This window comes from Schistocerca nitens, chromosome 1 (assembly GCF_023898315.1).
Source record: "Schistocerca nitens isolate TAMUIC-IGC-003100 chromosome 1, iqSchNite1.1, whole genome shotgun sequence".
Classification (NCBI taxonomy): Eukaryota; Metazoa; Arthropoda; class Insecta; order Orthoptera; family Acrididae; genus Schistocerca; species Schistocerca nitens.
The window spans coordinates 1,294,679,511-1,294,692,462 of NC_064614.1; the positions used below are offsets into that span (position 1 = coordinate 1,294,679,511).

The 12,952-nt window shown below is 49.9% G+C and overlaps 1 long non-coding RNA gene across 1 annotated transcript in view; it reads left to right on the forward strand.

Moving 5' to 3' along the window:
- LOC126239974 (uncharacterized) overlaps positions 1-12,695 on the forward strand; it is a 36,156-nt gene extending 23,461 nt beyond the window's left edge. The window contains exon 3 of the long non-coding RNA XR_007545361.1: positions 12,672-12,695. This is a non-coding gene — a long non-coding RNA (uncharacterized LOC126239974). The remainder of the gene's footprint in view (positions 1-12,671) is intronic.
- The last annotated feature ends 257 nt before the right edge of the window (positions 12,696-12,952 follow it).

Consider the following 12,952-nt stretch of genomic DNA (forward strand, 5'->3'; position numbering starts at 1 on the left):
GTGCGGCGCCTCCCATCTGTGTCAACTGGAGAGACCCTCAATCACCTTGCTCGCCAGACTGCAGAATATTACAGAAGGAGCAGAAAATCATTGATATAAGACACAGGACTGACTGACTTATACTGAGGCTAAGAGGAAATACGAAAGACTCCATCCTGTTCGAATGACATCCTCATATGCCGCCGCAATGTCAACAATGATAGCCCCATCAGCTCAGTGAATTTCAGTCGGCTCACCAAGCCGAACAAGTCCAAATGCCCCCTTACCCATGAGGGGGCACTACCCACCCTGCCCTGTTACTCCTGCTCCACCTACCTTGGGAGCAATCCTATCCCCCCCCCCTGCCCACCACAATTCCCCCCCCCCCCCCCCACTACTAATTGGAGATGCCCGTCGCTGCTTCTAAGCCAGAGAAATGTCTGTCCAACTTGTTCAGCTGCTCTCTCTTGCAAGGGCTCCCTTGGGTCCCTCCCTTCCCAGGTTTCCACAAGTGGGATGGATGACGCCCAGTGATGGCATAAGTGCCCACAAGCAGCTGGTTGTAGGTCTACGTGATCACCCTCCATCCCGGAGACTGAATTGGTGAAGCCCTCCCAGTTGGTGAAACCCAAGGAACAAAGAAAAAGATCCAAAATGAAGACCTTGAAGATGAAGGAACTTGTGGTTGCATCTAGCCCATCGCAACCTACAAGCTCTGTGTCTTAGGACAAGGTAGAGACTCTGGCGTCCGCTAAACCTAGATCTCACCTGACGCTGATACAATGGATGTCACTCACACAGGTGCTCAGTCGGTGGCAGCAGGTGACCAGGTGACCCAGTGGCGTAATCTCCCTCTTCGGTCCCTTCACGCCTTTCTCAGCCAGGGACAATGTCAGCCTCCAGTGGAACTGCAATGGTTTTTTCCACCATATTGCTGAGCTCAGACAACTTCTCAGCCTTACCCTTTCCTCTGCATTGCTCTTCAGTAATCTTGGTTTCTGGTGACGAGAACCCCTGCCCTCCATAGCTATGTGGTTTATTACAGGAACCGGGCAGCTTATGAGAGAGTACCTGGTGGCGTCTGCATTTATTTCCATCAGTCCCTTTACAGCGACTCTGTCCCTCTACAAATGCCTTTAGAGGCTGTCACCGTTCGGGTGTGAAAAACCTCTGCAGTCTCTCTCTTCCACCAGATGGTGATGTCCTGCAGCATGTCCTGGCTGCACTGATAGTCCAGTTGCCGCCTCCTTTCTGTTACTGGGCAACTTCAATGCCCATAAACCTCTATGGGGTGGATCAGTGGCAACAGGCTGAGGCAGCATCTATGAGCAAGTATTACTACAGCTCAACCTTTCTCTTTTAAGTTATGGTGCCTTCACGAATTTCAGTGTGGCACAAGGCACGTACTCAACCAACGACCTTACCAGCTGCAGCCCTAGCCTATTACCATCTGTCCAGTGGAGTGTGCATGACGACTTGTGTGGTAGTGATCACTTTCCAATATTTCTGTCACAGCCACAGCATCACTCTGTGTGGCTCCCCTGGAGATGGACTATGAATAAGGCTGACTGGGACTTGTTCACCTCCATTGCCACTGTTGAGACTCATTCCAATGACGCCACTGATGCGGTGGTTCTCTCGGTCACCACCGGCATCATTACTGCTGCAGAAGGTGGCATTCTGTTTTCTTCTGGGTCCCCTCAGTGGAGCACTGTGCCTTGGTGGTCGCCTGAGATAGCTGAGGTGAAAAAAAGATCTCGTGCAGGCACTCCAGTGTCACAAGTGGCATCCCTCATTGGAACACCTCATCGCCTTTAAATGGCTTTGTGCACAAGCCTGCTGCCTGATTCACCAATGCAAGCAGGAGTGGTGGGAAATGCATGACTCCACCATTGGCCTCCATACCTCTCCATTGCAGGTCTGGGCCAAGATTAGGTGACTCTATGACTGTCAGACCCCCGTCAGCGTACCTGTATTTCCACTGATTGGAGCAGTCTGCACTAACTCGGGCACAATTGCAAACCACTTAGCGGAGCATTTTGCCAAGATTTCCGTTTCTGTGAATTACCCACTGGCCTTCCACTCTCTGAATGATTGGTTGGAACGTCGGAGCCTTTCATTTCACACGCGCCACCCTGAATCGTTCAATGCTCCATTCAGTGAATGGGAATTCCAAAGTGCCTTAGCCACTTGCCCTGATACGGCTCCCAGGCCAAATGGCATCCACTGTCAGATGCTCAAACACCTCTCGGTGGACTGCCAGTGATGCCTCCTAGACCTTTTCAATCATATCTGGGTTGAGGGTGAGTTCCTATCACAATGGTGAGAAAGCGTTGTAATCCCCGTGTTGAAACCTGGCAAGTACCGACTGGAGGTGGACAGCTACTGCCCCATTAACCTCTCCAATGTTCTTTGCAAGTTGCTTGAACCCATGATAAGCCAGAGGTTGAGTTGGCTATTTTATTCTCAGGTCATTCTGGTTCTGTCTCAGGGTGGGTTCGTAAGGGCAGCTCTGCCACTGATAATCTGGTATGCCTGTTGTCTGCCATCCGTATGGCCTTTGCTCATCATCAGCATAGGGTCACCATCTTTTTCGACATGTGGAAGGCATACGATATGACATGGTAACATCACATCCTCTCTACGATTCATGGTTACGATTTTTGGGGTCCCCTCCTGATTTTTATACAAAATATTCTGTCACTTCGTTCCTTCTGTGTGCAAGCTGTGGCCTCCTATAGTTCCTCCTGAGTTCCCGAGTATGGGGTACCGCAAGGATCTGTATTAAGAGTCTGCCTCTTTTTGATAGGAGTTAATGGGCTTGCTTTGGCAGTGGGAACGCCTGTCTCATCTTCCTTGTATGCTGACTTCTGCCTATACTATAGCTCCACTGGCATTGCAGCTGCTGACAGCAGTTGCAGGGTGCTATCCAAAATGCAGCAGTCTTGGGCTGTAGTGCATGTCTTCCAGTTTTTGGCTGCCAAGACCTGCGTTAAGCATTTCTGCCAGCGACACACTGTTCAACCTGAGCCATGGCTTTATCTTGATAGCAATCCTCTTGCTGTTGTGGAGACACATCAGTTTCTGGGATAGGTTTTAGATACCTGGTTGACTTGGCTGCCTCATATTTGGCAGCTTAAACAAACGTGCTGGTGGCATCATGATGCTCTTCATTGCTTGAGTCACAACAACTGGGGTGCCGATTGGTCTACCCTTCTACGGCTGTACCAAGTGTTAATTCAGTCCTGCCTAGATTAAGGAAGCCTGGCTTATGGTTCGGTAACCCCTTCCACATAGCTGTTATTTTAACTGAAATAAACTACTTCCAGTTAAATGTTTCGAATATTACACTCTCTTTACTTCCTCTGTGCCTATATACCTGAAAAGTAAGAAATTGAGGCTGCCCTTTTATAAAGTTATTTGTTGTTATTTCAAATTCATCTGTCTTCCCCTCTATCGCCATCCACTGCACTTGCCCACAAATGATCAAAACATTTCTTCTCTCTCTCTCTCTCTCTCTCTCTCTCTCTCTCTCTGACACACACACACACACACACACACACACACACACACACACACACACACACACAGAGATTTCTTTTACAAATTGCAGAGTCCGTGATAGCAGTATCAGGAACCAGGCTATGAGAATGGCTTGTAGTTTCGAAATAGTGTTTAAATATTGAAACTGGTCAGTGTGTTGTAGTGAATTGATGGAGTGTGCTCTTCTTATTATGATGGGCATAGGATAGTAAAGAATGACATATTTGTTTGCATTGGACAAATTTTTTTCCGTAGGCTGGACTACAGCATTAAAATTCCTCTTCCTGAAATGGAGAAAAAATGAAACTGTGGACACTGCATCATGTAATTTCCAACTTGCTTGTTCCATAGCCTGACGAAGCACAGCATTGTTAACAGGCCATCTGATCTCAATAATGGTCATTATGCCTAGTCAATAACAGTAGCAAGAGCATGCACTAAATTTCCTTACTAAGTGGCAATCTGCCTTACAATTCTGCACCTTTCAATAGGAGCAAAAGATTTGAGGAGTGGGAAGTAACCATAGTGCCACTTGTCTCTGACACTTCATACCCTCATCATTGTTAAATTCTTTATCATATACGTAAATCTGGTAGGAGGCATAGTATTATCATATCACAGCGCACACATGGAATGATATCAGTGCAGTCATCTCCAGCATCTTCTGTGCAGATGACTAGTCTGACAGTTCTGTACTGCCTTCACAGAGTGAACAATGTACTTGTTTCTCTTGAGGTAGTGCAGTGGTGTAAGTTAAGCCGCCATCCTATTAGCTATTGACACAAGCTGATAGGACCAAAATCGATATACTTCCCATCCATAGGATTAATTACTTACCACTACTGTAACCCCTCGGCAAACTACGGACATTTGTGGACCTGATTAAGATATGTTGCTTCCATCTATTACTCCACTTTTTGTTCCCATTTTAATTTTTCTTATTTTATTTGTTGTGAATGTCATTGCCCCAGTTGAATTATGCCCCTGCTCATGTCACTACTCCACAAGCTTTTCTTATCTGCCGTTTTGTGTTTATTGGACGTGTTCACATTGGTCACATTGTGCTGCTGCTGTCACATCACATTCTATCTCTATTAGTCATGTCCCCTCTGCGGGTTCGGGGGTAAGAATAGGCCCGCGGTATTCCTGCCTGTTGTAAGAGGCGACTAAAAGGAGTCTCAAACGTTTCGGCCTTCTGTGATGGTCCCCTCTTGGGTTTGAACTCCTTTTTTCCAAATTTCCGTTGTTAGTGCGTGCCATTTGGGGGGAGGACGCCTTACGTGGTGTTTTTCTATTGGTCCATCATGCACCACCATCTTGCATGTTACCTATTGTCGTGTGGGGGGGGGATTACACCCAACATCTTCTGGGTTGTCTCCTTCTCATCTTGTGCGCAATCGTCTTCTTAGCACCCACGACAACTGTGGACTCTTTCAACACCTAAAATCCAGCACGGTAGCCGGTCCGTTGTGGTGGGGTCGTCATGTACCCTCTTGGTGGTAGCCCCCTGACCATGCAGGGATCGCACTACAGATGCCAGAGCTGTTTCCTCCCCATGCATGCCCAGGAGTATGTGCCCATCTTGTCTGGGGCACGGGGACTCCGGGCATTGGGATATCGGCCAGGTACCTGTTGCTTTGGCTGAGTGGCGCCCTTTGGAAGAGCCCTCGTTCGGAGTAGGTGGCATCTGGGCAGATGTGGCGCAATGAAGCGCAATAAATCACACCAAGCTGGTAGTCGCACTGCCACCAGCGTCTCTAAGCGAGGCAGAGTTGAGTTTGATGCTGCGCAATATGACCCTCAGTCGTTCCCCTCGTTGGCTGCGCCATGGGAGGGACGCCGATCTAGTGCCAAGCGGGAGCCTTACGTACCGCAATACCTTGTCTGCAGCAGGACTGGTGGTGACTCCTTTCTTACGACAAAGCCTCTGTTTTTTGTGGAACACCTGGAGGATAAGTTTGGGGAAGTGGCAGGGTTGTCTAAAATGAGGAATGGGTCCATCCTCCTCAAGACATCCTCCCCAGTCCAGTCACGAGCGTTGCTCTTGTGTGATAAGCTGGGTGACGTCCCTGTTACTGTCACTCCCCACAGTAGCTTAAATATGGTCCAGGGGATTATTTACCATCGTGACCTCTTGTTACAATCCGATGATGAGCTGATAGCCGACTTGGAACGACGTGGTGTGCATTTTGACCGTCGTGTACATAGAGGACCCAAGACAAACCGGGTGGCCACCGGTGCCTTTATCTTGGCCTTCGAGGGTGATGTCTTGCCCGAGGAGGTCAAGGTGATGGTTTACCGTTGCGACGTCAAGCCATACGTCCCTCCCCCGATGCGGTGCTTCCAGTGCTGGAAGTTTGGGTATATGTCCTCCTGTTGCCCATCCAGCGTTACATGTCGAGTTTGCAGACGCCCCTCTCATCCCGATTCTCCATGTGCGCCTCCGCCTGTATGTGTCAACTGTGGGGAGCACCACTCTCCATGCTCGACGGATTGCCCAGTTCTTCTTAAGGAGCGGAAGATAATGGAATTTAAGACCCTGGACCGGCTTACTTATCGAGAGGCTAAACTGAAATATGAAAGGTTGTATCCTGCTTCCACTCGAACATCTTATGCTGCAGCCACGATATCGTCGCCCACGTGAGCGACGGTTGTCGCCTCATCTGTGCCGCCTTTAGTGGGCCCTCAGGGCTGTGCATCTCTGTCTGCCCCCCTCGTGTCTGGGGGCAAGCCTTCCTCTGTTGCCCCCTTAGCCGTTGGGTGCAAACACTCTTCTGTCGCTCCCCCCACGCTTACTTCCGGAGTGACATCTCCTCCAAAACTGGGGGGCTCGATCCCTCCCCCTCCTTCTCCGCCGGCGTTGCCTCTGCCGGTTCCTCTCTCGCGGAAGGGGTCCCTCGGGGCTCTCCCTTCCTCCGTTTCTACTCCTACCCAGCCGGATGTCAGCCAGTGGCTGAAGGTTCCGCCACCTGCTGGTCGTAGGGCTTCTGCGTCGTCGTCACCCTCCAACGCTCCTTCAGAGAAGCTCTCCCAGCCCTCTCACCCTAAGGGCCGACGTGAGAAGAAGGAATGGAATGTTTCCAAGAAGAAGAACGTTCCGGCGGTTTCAGTACCACCTGCTGTACATAGTTCTGGCTCCGGGGATGAGGTGGAGATCCTCGCCTCTGCCACAGATCTCGCCCTCACGGAACCCTTGGGGGCCTTTCCTATGGACTCAGCTGACTCTCCTCCGGTGGCGGCAGTTGGCTCTGAGGCGCCGTCTGCCTCTTAGTCGCACTCACGCCCTCCCAGTCCCTTCCTGCTTCCACTCTCCAGTGGAACTGTGGCGGTTATTTCCGCCACCTGCCTGAGCTCCGGATGCTTCTGAGTGTTTCCCCTGTTCTCTGCATTGCTCTGCAGGAAACTTGGTTTCCTGCAATGCGGACCCCCGCCCTTCACGGTTATCGGGGATACTATAAGAACCGTGCTGCCTGTCAACGAGCGTCAGGTGGGGTTTGCCTCTTTGTTCACCACTCTGTCTGTAGCTCGCCAGTACCCCTTCAGACGCCTTTCAAGGCAGTTGCTGCCAGGGTTGTGCTCTCGCCGGCTATTACTGTTTGCTGTGTTTACATTCCTCCGGATGGGGAGCTCCCCCGACATGTCTTGGCTGCGCTGCTGGCGCAACTCCCGCCCCCATTGCTGCTTCTGGGCGATTTCAATGCCCACAACCCTCTATGGGATGGGACTGTCTCTGACGACCGCGGTCGGGCCGTGGAGCATTTGTTGGCTCAGCTCGACCTTAGCCTCTTGAACACCGGTGCTCCCACGCATTTCAGTGTGGCCCATGGCTCGTTCTCGGCCATCGATCTCTCTCTCTGCAGCCCCGGACTTGTCCCATCCCTCCACTGGAGAGTGCACCCTGACGTGTGTGGTAGTGACCATTTTCCCATCTATTTGTCACTGCCCCAGCGTCATTCTTCTGGGCACCTGCCCCGCTGGGCTCTCCACAAGGCTGACTGGGCGGCTTTTACTTCCGCTGCAACCATTGAGTCTCCCCCACAGGGTGACATTGATGAGGTGGTCCGTGTCTTAACCACGTCAATTATTTCGGCGGGCGAGGCTGCCATCCCCCGCTCTTCTGGACTCCCTCGGAGGAAGGCTGTACCCTGGTGGTCGCCGGAGATTGCTGAGGCTATTCGCGACCTTAGGCCAGCTCTCCAGCGTCATAGGCAGCACCCGTCTCTAGAGACCCTCATCGCCTTTAAGAGGCTCCGTGCCTTGGCCCGTCGTCTTATTGCACGGCGTAAGCAGGAGTGCTGGGAGAGGTACGTCTTATCCCTGGGCTCCCGTGTCTCCTCCTCGCTCGTGTGGTCCCGGATCCGGCGGATTTATGGATACCAGACCCCTATGGGTGTCCCTGGGATCTCCCTGGACGGCGCTGTCTGCACGGACGCTGCCGTCATTGCTGAACACCTTGCTGCGCACTTTGCTAAGAGCTCTGCGACTGCAACATATCCCCCCACCTTTCACTCTCTCAAGGAGCGGGCCGAGCAGACGCCATTATCATTCCACACGCGTCGTTCTGAAAAATACAATGCTCCTTTCAGCGAGAGGGAATTCCTCGCTGACCTCGCCGATTGCCCTGATACAGCACCAGGACCAGACTGCATCCACGTGCAGATGCTGAAGCATCTCTCCATGGACTGCCAGAGACACATCCTCACCATCTTTAACCGCATTAGGAGCGCGGGCATGTTCCCGTCGTAATGGCGAGAGGGTGTTATTGTCCCCATCTTGAAACCCAGTGCGGACCCATTGGCGGTGGACAGCTATCGTCTCATTACCCTCACCAACGTTTTGTGCAAATCGCTCGAACGTATGGTGGGGCGGCGTTTGTGTTGGGTCCATGAGTCGCGCGGTCTCCTCGCTCCATCCCAGGGTGGCTTCCGTCGGGGCCGGTCTGCAGCGGACAATTTGGTGCGGCTGGAATCTGCAATCCGTACGGCCTTTGCCTGACGTCAGCATCTCGTTGCTGTCTTTTTTGATCTGCGGAAGGCGTATGACACCACATGGAGGCATCACATCCGTGCTACGTTGCATGAGTGGGGTCTTCGTGGTCAGCTCCCGGCTTTTCTTCAAACCTTTTTATTGCGCCGCTCTTTCCGGGTGCAAGTCGGTGCCGCCTCTAGTTCATCTTATATACAGGAAAATGGGGTCCCGCAGGGCTCGGTGTTGAGCGTCTCCTTATTTCTAGTGGCCATTAATGGTCTGGCTGCAGCCGTGGGGTCGTCGGTGTCTCCTTCTTTGTATGCCGACGACTTTATGCCAACTCATTTAGCTCCACGACTACAGGAGTCGCCGAACGCAGGCTGCAAGTAGCCGTTCGCAAGGTGGCATCATGGGCTCTGACCCATGGTTTTCAGTTCTCTGCAGCCAAGACTAGAGTTATGCACATCTGCAGGCGTCAGACGGTCCACCCTCATCCTGAAATTTACCTCGACGGCCACCTGCTTGAAGTGGTGGACACTTGCCGCTTCTTGGGACTCGTGTTTGATACCCGGCTCACATGTGTTCCTCATATTACTCAGCTGAAGCAAAAATGCTGGCGGCACCTCAACGCCCTCCGCTGCCTTAGCCACGCATCTTGGGGTGCGAATCGCTGCACGCTGTTGCGATTATACAGAGACCTTGTGCAGTCCAGGCTTGATTATGGGAGCCTGGCCTATGGGTCTGCATCACCCTCAGTGTTGAAGTTGTTAGACCCCATACGCCACTGTGGGGTTCGGCTTGCAACTGGCGCTTTCGTACGAGCCCCGTGGATAGTCTACTGGTGGAGGCAGGGGTTCCCCCGCTGCGGATTCGCCGCCATCCACTGCTCGCCGTCTATGCTGTCCACGTGCATTGATCGCCAGGCCATCCCAATCGTCGCCTGCTTTTCCCTGCCATGGTCCTCCATCTGCCTGAACGGCGACCTCGGTCTGGGCTTTCCATAGCTGTCCGCGTCCAGTCCCTGCTGTCTGAACTGGGGTCATTCCCTCTTCTGCCTCCCTTCCGGGTCCGTGCACCTATGCCTCCCTGGTGTTTGCCCCAGCCGTCCGTCCGTCTGGACTTGGCACAGGGACCCAAGGACTCGGTTCCGCCTGTGGCCCTCCGTCGCCGTTTTCTTGCGCTCCTTGCCTCATTTTCGGGCTGTGAGACTGTCTTCACTGATGGTTCCCTGGTTGATGGTCGCACTGCCTACGCTTTTGCTCACGCTGCCCATGTTGAACAGCGTTCCTTGCCGGATGGCTGCTGTATCTTTACTGCAGAGCTGGTGGCCATATTGCGCGCTCTTGAGCAAATGCGTTCCTGCTCAGGTACATCCATCGTCATCTGCAGTGACTCCCTGAGCAGCCTCCAGGCCATTGACCGCTGCTATCCCTCTTCTCCTGTGGTATCATCTATTCGGGCGTCTGTTTCCGCCATTAACCGCTCTGGGCGTTCGGTGGTCTTTGTTTGGATGCCAGGTCACGTTGGCATCCCGGGGAACGAACGTGTCGACAGGCTGGCCAAAGAGCGATCGACGCCCTAGCTTTGGAGATCGGCCTCCCAGCTCGAGATCAGCAGTTGGTGTTGTGCCGTAAGGTGCTTGGGATGTGGGCTGCTGAGTGGCATGGCCTGACATCCCTAAATAAACTGCGGGCTGTTAAGGAGACAACCGATGTGTCGTGGTCCTCCCTGCGGCCTTCTCGCAGGGACTCTGTACTCTTGTGTTCGCTGCGCATCGGCCATACCTACCTCACGCACGTCCACCTTTTGCGTCAGGAGGATCCCCCCCTGTGTCGGTGTGGGTCCCGGCTGACGGTCGCCCACATTTTGTTGGAGTGTCCCCGACTGCACATCCTCCGGCAATCTTTTAATCTCCCGGGCACTTTGCCTTTGGTTTTATGCGACAATGCCTCCATGGCTGATGATGTTTTAAATTTTATCCGTGGTAGTCCTTTTTATGGTTCCATTTAGGGAGGTCCTGCACCTTTCCCTTTCTGTGTCTCTTGTCCACGAGTCTCTCATATTCGGTTGCAGATTTTAGTGTGTCGTAAGATGGTTGACTCTTTCCCTTTTTTTGTTCTGGTGGTCAGTCAACCAGTCTCCGGCCATCTTCTTTTCTTCTGTTTCTTTCTGTCTGGTGTTTATCTGTACTCTTCTTGTCTGTCGTGTTCGTTGCCTAATTTGTGTTCTTTTAGTGCCTGGGGGGAAGTCTCCTTCCCCTTGGGGTTTTACCTGCTCCGCGAATTTATGTCTCGCCTGTTTTTGGAATGGGGGACTGATGACCTTAGCTGTTTAGTCCCCCTTAAACATCCCAATTACCACCACCAATTAGTCATGATCGCAGAGGATACACCAGGCCAAAATACAAAGAAGCTTTAAAATTGCACACATCAACTGCTCTAGCATCTTCCTGATGAAATGCTACAGTGTGACAAAAATGGACTATGGATGCATTGTCTGTAGCTCTATCGAACTGTGCTCTTACAGATTATTTTAAAGCCTTCAGTTTTGACACTTTGTTTCCCCTCCAAGTGATGTAAGATGTCCCTTTTTCACATCACAGAATCCAAAATTACATTGCAGTTGGATTTTGTATAAATGTTTAATTAGCTACTTGTAATAGTTTTAACTACATATAAGGACTGCCTAATGTTAAGTCATGACTACTGAGTACCACACTTGTTCATGATAATTTGCTGGATAAGCTGTGTCTCCACATTGACATGTGGTTCATTTCATCACACAATATAAAATTTTGGAGATGTTGGAACTCCAATACCGGTATGCTGTTTCCTCACTCCCACTGTTCCTCTCTGTAGTGTCAATATGAATACATGTTAAGCTGTCACAGTACTTTTGCATTGTGATGCCCATATCATCGATCCCACTTTCACATAGTCCACTTCAAGACATGTGCACTATCTTCTTTGTAAATTAGACATACATTTCTGCATAGCACAGCGCTAGATTTGACACATTTGCTGTCTGCTACAGCCACTTGGACTGTAGTAGTTCATGACTTTAGTATGTTGGCTAACAGACTGTGTGCTAACAGACACTAAATAAATATTTTCACATACAGGGAAGATAACTTTCTTGATTCGAACCAACACTGTACCTTGAAAAGTCTACATGCATCAGTAAGAAGCAACCTTACAGGGTTGCATGGCCCTCTATCTTAAGTATCCGAGTGAACATCATCAACACGCTCCAGGACAGGTAATAGCATGCTGGAATCAAACATATGAACTCTGATGATGAATTATTCTAAGATGCAATACTCTGGGACAGGTCAGTCCGCCCATAAATAGACAAATCTTACGAAATAATAATGTACTGTTGAGGCCAGTGTCCTCCAGTTGCATAGGTATGCAGTCATTACATTAGTTGCAAAAAGTTAACAGTGCTTTCATCAGGATTCACAGTGATCATGTGACCTTTAGTGCTTCCTCTCAGCATCACGCTGCCAATACAAAAGAAAGTTATTCACATATGAATTTACAGTCCTAAGCTACCACAACTACGCTACACTCTGTGGCGTATGACTTGTGATCTCTGCTAAATGGGACTACAACCACCTAGCCTCAAAAGTTAGGGATATGCTGGTGATCAGTAACCGGAAATACAGTGGAGACACTGTCAGAATTATATGTGACATATCATCTCCTACCACCTGACTGACAACCTATAATTTTATAACAGTTTATTACTCCTTTCCCCTTCCATGATCTCTTGGACTATTTCACCAGTTCATAGCTGAGGGGTGTTCATTTCTGCAAACTATACTGTATTTGTAACTGCCAGTATTCTTACACCAACCTTTAAACATCTGGCAGCTATGATCTGCATTCCCACCCTGCTGACTTAAATTTCCTTGGCACCTTTGTCTGCTCTGTGACAATGGCTGTACGTGGTGGCTGGCAGCCCTAGTGAATTCATGTTATTGAGCTACATTAAAAGTCAAATATTTTGTGATTATTTACTTGAATCATTATGCAGTTTCCATAAATGTCACTTCAATAAACTTTCACATATATCGTGACTGGTAGCAGAAGATTTATTTATTTCTAAACAAACCTATTGATGTAAAGTTATCACACTGTTTAATTTTATTTATTTATTTATTTATTTACTTTTTGCAGCTCCCACAAAAGTTGCGCCTTGAAGATCTATTGGCAGGTGAGATTTTCACTTTCTTCAGTAGCTTAATTATACAATTAAAATAGCATGTAAATGTTTTCTTATGTGGTACTTTCTTTTTAGTCTTCTTCTTTGACTTTAATTATTTCGGTGAATCAGTTGTTCAAAATTTTATACTTTAAGTTGACACTGGATGTTAATTGTGTATTGCATAATATTTAGTGTATAATTGGTAGTATCATCATAACTGCAACAGATTTGTTACAGATGTTGCAGTTGTGTT